The sequence below is a fragment of the Clarias gariepinus genome, chromosome 4 (genome assembly GCF_024256425.1).
Source record: "Clarias gariepinus isolate MV-2021 ecotype Netherlands chromosome 4, CGAR_prim_01v2, whole genome shotgun sequence".
Lineage (NCBI taxonomy): Eukaryota > Metazoa > Chordata > Actinopteri > Siluriformes > Clariidae > Clarias > Clarias gariepinus.
The window spans coordinates 26,445,214-26,458,022 of record NC_071103.1 but is presented as its reverse complement, the minus strand read 5'-3'; positions in this window follow the sequence as shown (position 1 = coordinate 26,458,022).

The window sequence follows — 12,809 nt, the reverse complement described above, 5'->3', positions numbered from 1 at the left end:
TGGCACTAAGTGAGGTAGAGTAGTGGAGTTGGGTTTCTGTTGGCACGCTTTGCTTTGACAGAGGTGCGGTGTCTCACTCCTCCAGCGCCATATGATCGGAGCTAAAGTGGAAAGCGGCAGCGGACGAGATGCTTCATACATGCCGCAGGTCTGAGACATAAACCAAACATCTTTGATCTGAGACATCTTCCTTCGCTAATAATATTTGTTTTAGGCTTTTAATATCTCATTGGGAATGTTAAATTCTGCATTCATCCAATACCAAAAAAAAAAATGCTTTAAGTAAAATGGGTGTAGTGACGCTGTATCGTTTATTTTTTTTTTAAAGCAACATGGATAGACAGATATATAGATCAATAGAACATGAACGGGGCGGCACGGGGGTGTAGTGTTTAGCACTGCACCTCCATTCCCGGCCAGGCTCGATTCCCGTCTCTGTGTGCATGGAGTTTGCATGTTCTTCCCGTGCTTGGTGGGGTACTCCGGTTTCCTCCCACAGTCCAAAGATATGCAGGTTAGGCTAACTGGCATTCCCAAATTGCCCGTAGTGTGTGAATGAGTGTGTGTGTGTGTGTGTGTGTGTGTGTTTGTGTGCCCTGCGATTGGCACCCTGTCCATGATGTACCCTGCCTCATGCCCTAAGCCTCCTGGGATACAGTAGGCTCCAGGACCCCGCGACCCTGAGGATAAAGGATAAAGTGGTATAGAAGATGAGTGAGTGAGTGAGAACGGCTCTACCATGGGACCACTGCTGTTATTCAGCACAGCAGTGACACTATCATCATAGTGGTGATATGTCTGTGACGCAGGTATGAGTATATTAGGAACAGCAGTGTTCCTGGAAATTTAAAACATCCCAGTGTGGCTACTGTGTTTGGTGTGCTGACAGTGGTGAAGTGGTTGGACATTGACCACTGATGAAAGACTAGAGGATGATGAACATACACTTTGCATGGAAAAGATGAGCTATAGTCCCTGTGTATACACATAAGATGGTCCACCAAGGTAGGTGTGTCGAATGAAGTGTCCAGTAATAATAAACAGTGGCTAAAAATCACAGCAACAACTTCGCTGATCTACTAATCTAAAACATTAAACAAGCAGCAACCTTTCTGCATCTGATGAGATGGGCAAGGTGCAGTTGCACATGAGTAAAAAATTTTTTTTCTGCAACTGATGAGATGGGCATGTGCAGTTGAATATGAGTAAAATTTTGTTTGCCAAATTAAATGCTGTTAATAATCGATGGATAATGTGTCTTGTGATTAAAAATGTTTCAGGCATTTCCAATGAGAATATTACTCTCATTATACTTTGCTTTACCACAACATTATTATAGCTTCAGGATTCATACATGTGGCATATCCATACTTTACCAAGAAACTACTTTGGTCAGTATGATAGTAACTATAGAAGTGTATAAGAAATGCAAATAAAATGGCTCACAAAACCAAGGCTACATCATATAAAGACATTTTATACCAAAGATGATGGATGTTGGGAAGTGGAGAATGTTTTATTGGGTGGCAAGCGACTGGGGTACAGAGTTAAAGACTGAGCAAAAAAGTCCATAACCCTGTAAAGAGCTCATGGATGTCTACCAGACTGCTAAGAAAAATGAGAACAGCTGCTCCACCATGGCTTGATGAGTAAAAAAATGTCAGCACCTCACTGCAAATCATTTCAACTACACAGACAGCACAGCATGTTAACAATATTTGTTTTATGAAGACCATTAGTATTGCAGAAAATGCCATGTCTATGACTGTATCTAACTGTTTTTTTTCTTTTCTTTTAAAAAAATAAACAATTAGATTTTGCTGAAAAAGCCAAATGTCTACACACTAGCTCAAAGATTTATCTGGATTAAAAAAAAACATTTAAGTTTGTACTTTCCCTGCTTTTTACAATTTCATTCAGTGTAGTTAATACCATTCCACAGAACCTTGATAGTTTTATTCTAAGAAGAGAAACTTTTACTATATATACTGTAAACATTGGGAGCATATATAGAGTACATACCCCATGACAGCCACAACATTAACACATTAACACTGATTATCATGTATATCCCAGTCAACCGGTGACAGAATCATGGGCACCCAAGGCTCATTTATGTCTTTGAGGAGGAAAGGCCAGTCTGTCTGGTCCAATTCCCCAGAAAGGCCAATGCAGCACAACCCGCCAAAAAGTAAATGCTGGCCACAGTAAAAAGGCACCCAGTCCATCACAGCTCACCATGCACAGAGCCCAGCAGGCAGATATCCCAAGGCTGCTGACCTGCTCCGCTGAGGCCCCACCCCACAACTCACAGGACCCAAAGGAACTGCCACCAATGTCCTGGTGCCAGACATAAAGGCACAGCCCCAGAGATCTTGTGGAGTCATGTCCAAGAGACCTGCTGCTGATCGGTGTGTGTCTATGTGTGTGTGTGTGTGTGTGTGAGAGTTTTACTGTACATAATGCATGTTTATTTTTTATTCATTTGACAAATAATATTTGCTAAAAATGATAACATATTACTACATAATTACTGAGTTAGCAAGACTCACAAAGCTCTTCCAACAGACACTGCAGCTCAGGTTTGCAAATTAACACTGATTCCACATGTTCTTGCTATTACCACCAGCGAGCCATGCTATAAGTACCCATGAGGGGTAATAATACCCTTCCTGGCCAGGTACCATGTGAACTGAGCCAGGAAATAGTACAGCCCAAACATGAGTCAAATGCATTTGTCACAAAAATCAGAACACTTGAGTGCATGTGGGTAAACACACAATCATTAAGTAGAAGCTGTGTTCCACTTTTTCACATTTTTCATAAATTCTTGTGTCTATGTGCATACCGGTATTAAAACAAACTCGCTGTATACTTGAATCAGTAACTACACCAAAGACTAAGAAAACAAGGCTAAAGAATGATGCATATGCAGTTAAAACATTTACAGTACTGAGCAAATTGAAGGTGAACAATCCAAAACAGGGAGCAAGAACATGGTCAAAATCAGGCATAATATCAGAGAAAAAGCAAAGGCAAAAGAGTCAAAACACCAAAATAAAAATGGCTTGTTAAAGTCTGTGCATTTACTTTACACTTTGTTCAGTGTACAGTGCATGCTTAAATAGAAGGAGGTTAATTTCAAACAGGAATGTCTAATTAGACTTTTGGGGTGTGAGATCTTGCAGATGGAAAATTGTAGTGAGAATTGTACCCATGTTTGTCATTTGCAACTAATTCTAGGAATTCCAGTTCTGAACCAATACAGGATTTGATTCAGACAGTAATGTAAGGATCAATTGAGATTGATTCTGTGGGTGTAGTTAATGGAAGATCCAATGCCAATTGTCTAGGTTTGAAAGGTTACAAGCATGACATCAGTTGGCAGGTCAGATTTGTAGGTAACCCCTTTTACCTATTGCAGACCTGTATAAGGTCATTCATACTTGGCACTGGGTTTTCTGCATCTGGACAAGTTTTGACTTTCCTTAGTTGCTAACCACCTTTCTGGGACACTTCTGGGTCTTCTAGCTGAAATGTAGTCTTTTCTCTCCTATGACAATCAGTAGACCTTTTTTAGTTGTTAGGAACCTGTTTAAGATATTGTTGAGTTAATTCCTACATGTTAATTGCATTGGAACAGGTTATCTACTGCAGGTGAGGTGGTGGCACTGGCATTGCAGGGGAACAGGGGTGGATCAGTTTGGTAGCAGAATAATGGATCCAGTTTTGTGCATATTTAATACATGAAAGGAATGAGGGTCAAGCTTCTTGATTTTTAGAACAGTATGCTCTGAGGAAGATGCTGTTTTTTTGATTGGTGCACTCAACTTGGACATTGGACTGTGAGTGGTAACCTGAAGTCAACTTTACCATAACCCCTAGTTTCTCCACAATATGTACCAGACAAGAGACCTCTACTGCTAATAATACCCCCGGGCCATACCATAATAGCAAAAGATTTGGCTCAACAGATGTTCTGCTGTTTCAATACTGTTGGCAGAGGAATGAGGGGATCAGACATGGAAAAAAACATTCTAAAATGTCATTGATTATCTGTTAACAAAGGGAGTCAGGAAGGTTAGTGATGATCTCAATGGCTATATGAGACCATAGAAATGTGGGTGTAGGAAGGGGATTTTCCAGATTGAACACTCTGGGGCACTTGATTCTAGGTGCATGTAAAACAGAAAAATACATTTCAGAATGTGTGACATCTTGCTTGGCCACCAGTGCTTGACATTAAAGAGTTGGTAGGTCCATTGAAAACCACAGTGTCCCAATACCTGTGCCGTGTAAGCCTGGTTAATCTCTTGCAGCCACAATAGTCAATACATGTGTGTAGTCTGCCCCCTATCTTCTTCTTTAAAATTAAAGAATCCAAAAGCTGGTGAGGTGGATGGAGGAATATACCCCCGTGCTGTATATAGGTGTGGGTGTCGGTGTGATACTCTGACGTCAGATATGATATGACTCTCTATGGATGTAAAAGCTAGTGTGACTATGCAATGGAGGTAGGTCAATGCAATTTTGTACAGTATGTGGTAATTAGACCATATTATGATAGTCGTTTCACACCTTGAGATACGAGCATCATGGGTTTGCATCCTTGGAAATTTTAGATAATTAGAATTAGCGGGTGCTTGGAGATTTTGATAACTGGAAAGAAAATCACTTCCTATGAGAAGGGCACTGACTTGAAGTCGAGGGGGTTGTGTGCTCTCAGTGAGGATGGCACCTCTATTAGGACTGCTGTCAAAGGTTTTAAAGTGCAGGGGGTATTGGAAAGGTTGAGTAGGGTTGTTGAGTCTTTATTTCATGATCAATAAAGTTACCTCTTTCTCCTGAGTCAATGATTGTTAAAGGCAAGAAGACATAGACTGAGTCATATTAGCACATTCAGAACAAGTTGTGGTTTGTGACTGTTTTGTCATCAACTTACCGAGTGGGTGTCTTGATTGAATTCATTGCTCCTTTGTGGGCAGTGCCGGTTTCCTCCTTTTGTCATGTAATAAAGTGTGGACAATGCATTGGTGAGGGCTAAGACAAGGGTATCAACCCTATCTTTCACTAACGTTCCCTGGCCAGCCATTCCTTCATGCCAGTAAGTCTCCTCTGCTGTATCAATGGGTCAGAAAATGAGGAATAAGTAGAAGGCAAAAGCAATTAAATCATTTACTCAAAAAATTAATGGCATTAACATTAAAAAACAGAAGAGGAACATAATTAAAACAGGCAGAAGGTCTAATAAGAATTAGGAAGCTTTTTTAAATATAGTTGTAGAGTTAGTTGTGTTGACAGGTGTAGTGTATTTTGCATTAACCATGTCTATAGTTTTCTGTGAATTCTGGAATTTGCACTTCTGAACCAAAACAGGTTGTGATTCAGGCAGTGACATTACACGTAAAAGAAATATGGCATTACTACACACATTAAAATATCTGCCATAGTTCCAAATTATTTCTGTGCCTTTCTTTAGTTTAATACTATCACAAGTCACTTGTAAGCTCCAGATAAACCTGTAGTGTTATATCCTACATTTGTGTTGGGCCACAGTTAAAGTAACTAACTAAAACAACTTTAACTAACATACTGTAAATATTGATATAAAGCTTTTCTTCTTATCCGCGTTGAGAACACTAGGTAACCTTATGGGTCTGTGTGGAGAGTATGATACCAAGATAGAGAACTCAGTGAGTCAATCCACGCTTCTAGAGAGGGTGTATGAGGTGGCATACAAAATGTTTTAATCTCTTTAAACTCATTTACATTCTCTTGAGCTCTACTTCCCAAAACTTACACATGGCCAATCATGTACACATTCATACACACAGACTCAAACTCGCATAAGTATTTCATTAAATTATACTGAATAAATTGGTTCATTTCTTGTAGCTACATGAAACACTTCCCAAGGTCAGTATAGTTCTTAGCATGAAAATAGTCGAGTTTTCCAAAAAAGCATCATCATTGCTCTGTCTACAGAAAAGCACCCCCCTACCCCCCCCCCCCCCGCCCCCTACCATTTTAGGGGAACAGATTCTTTGAACTCTATCTCCTTTTGATGGTTACACCACTCATAAATCATCTTGCGTGAGGTTAGCCTATTGAGTTACTCACTCATCATTCTTACTCATGAAGCTGGGTGGCTAAATCGCACAGTTTTCACTCAGCAAATGAAATGACTGTGATGAAACTGCATAAATGTTTCAGTCAGTAATTAACTGGGAAATGTCAGTATTCAGTGTGCCACCTCTATCTGTGTCGACATGAAGACTGAGTGGAAAGGGAGGAAAAACACAAAGAGACAAGAAGAAAAGCAAAAATCTGAAACAGGTCTCAAAACATTTTTATAAGCATTAGTTCTTTCACTGTCTAGTTTAGTTTAACCAGGATCCAAAGAAAGACAGAAACAAGCATAGAGAAAATGTGTTTTATTTGACAGATGAAGAAGCATGTAGAAATGTCTGAATTCTCTGAGAGATTGTCTTTCTGCTTATTCACCCATCACACACTGTCTGTTTTCTAAATCAAGCTGAATGTGGAAACACATAGATTGCTAAACAGTAAACAGATTTTGGAAGAGGGTGGAATGCTGACCCAAAAAATTACACAGAGGAAAAAAAAAATCTGACTTAAGAACTTCTCGAACTACTTAGGATGGAGGTGGGGGAACCAGACAACCTGCAAGAACCCCGCAAGGATATGGGGACAACATGTGAAACTCCAGACAGACAGTAACCAGACGTCAGGATTGAATCCAGGACCCTGGATCTGTAAGGCGGAAATGCAGCCTCGATTCAATTCAATTAAGCATTTATTTATTCTGGAAGCCCAGCTTGGCTCATTTAAAATTGATGTGAGACATTACATAGGAAATAAAAAACATCATGGTGCACTATTATAGGAAAACAAGACCCATAACGATGGACCCTGAAGTGGTTATTCCTTTTAACCCAAAACTATTTGCTACCATTTGGAGTTTTTTTTTTTTATAAATGTAAATAAATAACATTTAACCGTGTATAGATAGACTTATTGCTATAAAACATTTTTGAGACAAATGATTTCCTGTTATCAGTTACATTGCATCAGCTATAAATAGCATTGGAGCTGTTGTTTTCTCAGCAGCCTCTTTTTTATTTCACAGAAGATAGTTAAAGAACAACTTATAATAGTATAGAGAAACCAATTAGCATAAAGTACTTTCTCTGAAGGATTTCCTTATGGTGGAAAAATGTAAGAGTCACTTCCTAAATGTTTAAAAAATGTCTCCTTGCAGAGAATTTACCTATTATTTTTTTGTTAAACAACAAAGCATTTGTTTAAATCTATTTACTATTATTTTGAGAGCATGTGGCATGTCTTTCATTCAAATCTCTGTCAATTAGCTGTAACTGTAGAAAAGATGAAGCAATACAACTAATGCAGTGATGTACTGTAACCCTTTTTATTACAATTTCTCAAAATTAATCAATACCTTCAATGGAAGAATTCAACAGCACTGTGGCATAACGATAGCATGTGTGGCAAAACGCAATAGGCAACACTATGCATATGAATTTTCAGGTTTTTTTAAGAGAGGGATATTTAAATTCGACATTAAATGTCTTAAATGCACAAGGATTATAATACTTTATATACTTAGTTATTTTGTGGAAATATTGAAATATGCAACCAGTTAAAAAAGAGGTTTAAAAAAAGAGGTAATTGTGCAACTATCATAAATATTGCAAATTTTTTTTTACATTTCTGACTTTATTTATAAAACTTCTGTTTAGCTGTAATATATGTTTAGCTGCTTGAACCATAAACCATTTCATGGTGAGAAACAAAAAGCATCCACAAAGGCAAGGGAGCGAGAAACCGTGAGCCAAGTGCCATGCCTTCACAGCTGCACATTAAACCATTGGTTTAGGCTATTGATAGAAGAGAAACTCCCAGAACACGTGCAGTGTTTGGCAGGAAGGCAGATGTGGCAGTAAGGATCTCTAGACAAGCAATACAAAGTTATAGCATATTGAATACAAAAAAAAATTTTCCTCTGTAAGAACTAGTTCCATCTAATATAATTTTGCAGTGTTTTTCATTTCATTTATTTCCTTTTAATTTTATTTCTCATGGGGTTGTTGCCATACTTCTGTAATTTTAGGGGAGTTTTTAGGATCATTTACTTATGAATCAATACTGACAACTTTTTCTAATAGTGCATTATGCTTGCTCGTGTTTTACATTTACATTTATGATTTTTGGCAAATTTCCTTACCGAAAATGACTTATAGAATTGCTTAAAAGTCTTGGGGACAAGGGTTTACAGACTAAGGGTTCTAACACTCTGTTTAAGAGACTGGTATAATAGAAAAACCATACATATAAGACATAGATTTTTATCTTGATAGCTGATCTGTATCAGCATTAGGATATGTTTCCAGATAAATAACAAAAGTTATGTAAATGCTTTGGATAAGAGCTTTTGCCAACCATGTAAAGGTAAAAGATTTATTAATATGCACTGAAATTCTTACTCTCTTAGTATAAAGAGGATAATAAGAACACCAACCAATTTACTTGCTAATATTGCAATATTACAAAATAACAAATGAGCAAAAAAGACGTTATCAACAGTAAAAAATAATTTGATTTCCCTCACCATGTTTTCTTCAGTGATAAATGACTTACAACGCTAATTTGTTTCCTACATTTGGAAAAGTATGTTTTGTTGCTGTACTTCTTGGATGGATGAGGGGAGTAGATTAAGGGAAACTATGTTACACAAGGGGAGGAGGCATGGGGTTTTAAGAACCCCATTTTCGTGTGGTTTGTAGCATTACTAAAATAGAGCTGTGCAAATAGGGTGAACCCCATAGGCTAAGAGGAAACCCTGATAAGGCGGGGAGGATGCGGCTGCTTGGGTTAGGGATCTGGCATAGGCTGAATATCCATAATGAGGAGCAGGTCTGTCATTAGAGGATGAAAGCATACGGCTAAAACCAGAAAAAGGATGATTACAGGGACTGCTTACGATGGTTTGCGATACAAGACCCTTCCTGCAAGCAAGTTTAGGATTCAATGTTTATGGTTCAAAATAATAGCTTATAAAATGTGGTTGGAATCACGTACATAGTTTACAAAATCTCTTTCGACGTTCTGTACAGCAACAAAATGACTGCTGAGACAAAAGAGGCATTTAACTACAAGATCAAAAAACAAAATCTTCAGGAACTGTGCCAAAGCACCCAGAGACAGCGGGAATACAGAACTTACATGAGCCACGATGCAATTTAGACTGTCATTCAAGAAAAACTGGCGTCACCGCCCTCAGATTCTCTGCCGCCCCTGGAACGAACCAGTTCCATCTCTCGACAGTACACCAGTCAACAACATCAGGGTGCAACTAAGACATAGTGTGGGAGTGGAAATCCCACCAGGAGAGTCAGGATCCAATAACCTCTGGCTAAAATGTACAGTGTTACAGTAGCCCTTTCGCTGTTAGCTATTACACCATAATGATTTATTGCTGCTGAGGCCTCGGTCAGCAGCCTTATCTTCTGTACAGGAGGGAGGAGGAACTTTAATCTCTGCCAGGATGAATAACAGCTGATAAGATTTTATTCTTGTGTGCGTTTTGGGAACACACATATACACACATATGACACTGAACTCTGTACAGTAAACGCCTGAGGGAGCTCTCATTTACTAGAGCAAGTAACATGTATGCCTGAAATATGTGCTTAACCAGGTTATGTAGTATAGTTTATGAAATGGCATGTCATATGTAAGACTATGTACTTTCTTATCGCAGAATACAGAACTTGGAAAAGGGTGGAAAACAAACATATGAGCAGACACATGCATGGAAAAAAAAACAAGTTGAGATCTTTATTATTATTATTGTTATTGTTATTGTTATTATTATTATTATTATTATTATTTACTATTTCCATTACATATAAACTCCCTAAACTGTTGTTACTCTGGCTTTGCTAACTTTTAAAGCAGAGAATTCTTTCTAGGTGTGTGGTAGCGGCTTTATTTTCCAACTACATCATCCTGCACAATTCATCATAACATGTCAGAATGAATTTTAATTTAACCAGGTTCAGTTCCATATAATGATGCTCATTTAACTGTGAGGCTGGGAGCCCTGGGTTTAATCCTGTCATCATAAAGTGATCATACAATCCCCAGAGGGGCTGTGAAACACAATACTCTCACTCCGTCATGGAGTGACTAAGTGAGCAACATACACACACGGTCCAGGGTGAACAGGAAGTTCACCCTTTTGGCTGCTGGTTAAAGGCAATGCCATTAAAGCAGTTGCTGATGTCATTATCTCTGGGGGAAAACATAAATGGGTCTTCAAAAATGAGAGGAGGATGACTCAGGAATGTTTGGGAAATAAAGGTTTTATGATATATTACTACTAGTTTTTAAAGCAAGAATAAAGAATAAAGAATTTCCAAGAATTTACCTAATTATTATCTTACTATCAATGATGCACTCTATATCCTAACAATTGGTCACAGAAATACTCTTAATCACTCACTCATCGTCTATACCGCTTTATCCTATATGCGGGGGGCCTGAAGCCTATCCCAGGAGACTTAGGGTACAAGACAGGGTACCCTGGATGGAGTGCCAAATGATCACAGGGCACACACACATACAGCACACACCCTCACACACTATGGGCAATTTAGGAAGGTTAACTGGCCTAATCTGCATCCCTTTGGACTGTGGGAGAAAACTCAAGACCCAGAGGTAAGCCATCAAACACGGGGAGAACATGCAAACTCCATGCACACAGGAATCGAACTCGGACTCTGGAGGTGCAAAGAGACAGTGCTAACCACTAAGCCACCATGCATGCTGCCTTCACGGACATACAAGTTGAATAAGTCCTGCCCTCTTGAATATTTTTCACCTCCAGATAGTCTTTGCGTTCATTTGTTTTGGCGTTTCACTATTTTGTCTAGTACATGCTAGGAACTTACACCTTTGGATGGATTGTGGTTTCTATCTAGCTGTGGCTGCTCTGCGGCTGCTCTGTGGCTGCTCTGCGTCTTACACTGTAAGACATGGACGTTTGGGAATATCTAAATTTATGTTGCCTCCTTTACATCCTGACATATATGTATAGCTCATGTCTTTTTTTCTCTCGTTGCAGCCTAAACATTAAACCATTATGTCTGGCATGTTCTCTTCACTTCCTTTTTTTTTCATTTTTTTTTCAATAACATCCAGACAACCTTACAGCGGTTTAGTCAGAAACTGAAACACATCACATGCTGGCAGCATGTCTGAAGCTGATCGAGTCGAAAAAGCAAATTTGTGTTCACACAGCTGTCTAAACCTGGTCAAACACTACGTTTTAACAGCTGTAAACAGTGGAATCAAAGCCTTTTCACTTGCTATGTTATACTGGACCATAGGGAGCAGGGTTTAGCTCAACATTGTCAGCATATTGACATTACGGTTTTCCAGGGTGACATGCCCAGGCAAGGCACGCAGCCAATGCAAACATTCTCTTCACACTGAATCATTGTTTCCAATCACACCAATCGTTAGTGTTGGTTACTAAGGACAGCTAAAGGCTGGAAATATCATTGAAAATAATTAGTGAAATCCCTATGTGAAGTTGTGTATGGATTGAACTGAACAAATTTGTGCCAACACATTAAAAAAAACAACAACGGTAGATTCATTTCAATGTTTCTTGTAGCTTGATAATATGTCTTTTTGGTATATGCCAACTAAGTGGAGCACAGCTGTAGATCTGCAAATGAGGTGTCAAGAAAGCTGTAAAGAATGTACAGTTTTTTGTCATTGGTATAGCCTGAAACCACAAAAATGAAAAAAAAAAAAAAATCCATCATTTCACAAATGCAGTGATGGATCACAAACACACTTCTTGTTGAATGTTTTCTATGTCCTGCCAGACAAGAAATAAATCATACATGTTTTGTAATTTTTGTTTAGAACATCGAGTTCTACTCATAGATTAGAATGGGAACAGGATGTAGCAGAGGTGGGTGTCAGCATTAGAAGTTGAACTATTTGGTGTCTGCAAAAGATAATTGCATATACTGTAGACAAGTGAACAAAAATGCATGCATGTAAAATATGGCAAATGGCCTTTCAAGGTGTTTCCTAACCAACACAGTAAGCAATGCACTTACAATACAATCATATCAACAATCATATCTGAAATTGTTGCTTGTTCATGCCATTGAGAATTGATCTAACATAGACCAACCCTATCCCATTGTAGTCTTTTTCACCTACGATTTGGACAATTTCCACTCACTAGCAAGCACTCCCCTATCACAGACACATGATGTTAGGGATTTTTTTTAACTACTCTTCATGAAAACCCTGAAAACACTTGAAAGAAAGCCCTAACTGCTATATTCATTGTGACTGCTATATGAGTTCATAGAAGCCAAAAATTGGTTAGTGTTTCTCTGATTGATCTTTATCACTTCAAAATAAGAAGCAAATTTGTCTCGCTTGACCGTGGCATCATCAGGATTCAAACTTGCAATCTTTTGCAGTGATGTCAAGAGCTTTTATACTGCACCACTTCTATAGTTAATCTCAAACAGCTAATATTTGTATTGAGTTTAGAGCGCTGCAAGTTCTAATGATATAAGGGTTATAGATGTGGTCCATTAGAAAGTGTTCTTGTCAACCTGCACTGTTTTAGCTTACCCTCATCCACAAACCTCAGGGAAAATCATTGGGCAAAACATGTATACACTTTATAGCCTACAAATCCATGTTTATTAACAGCAGATTACCAAATTCAA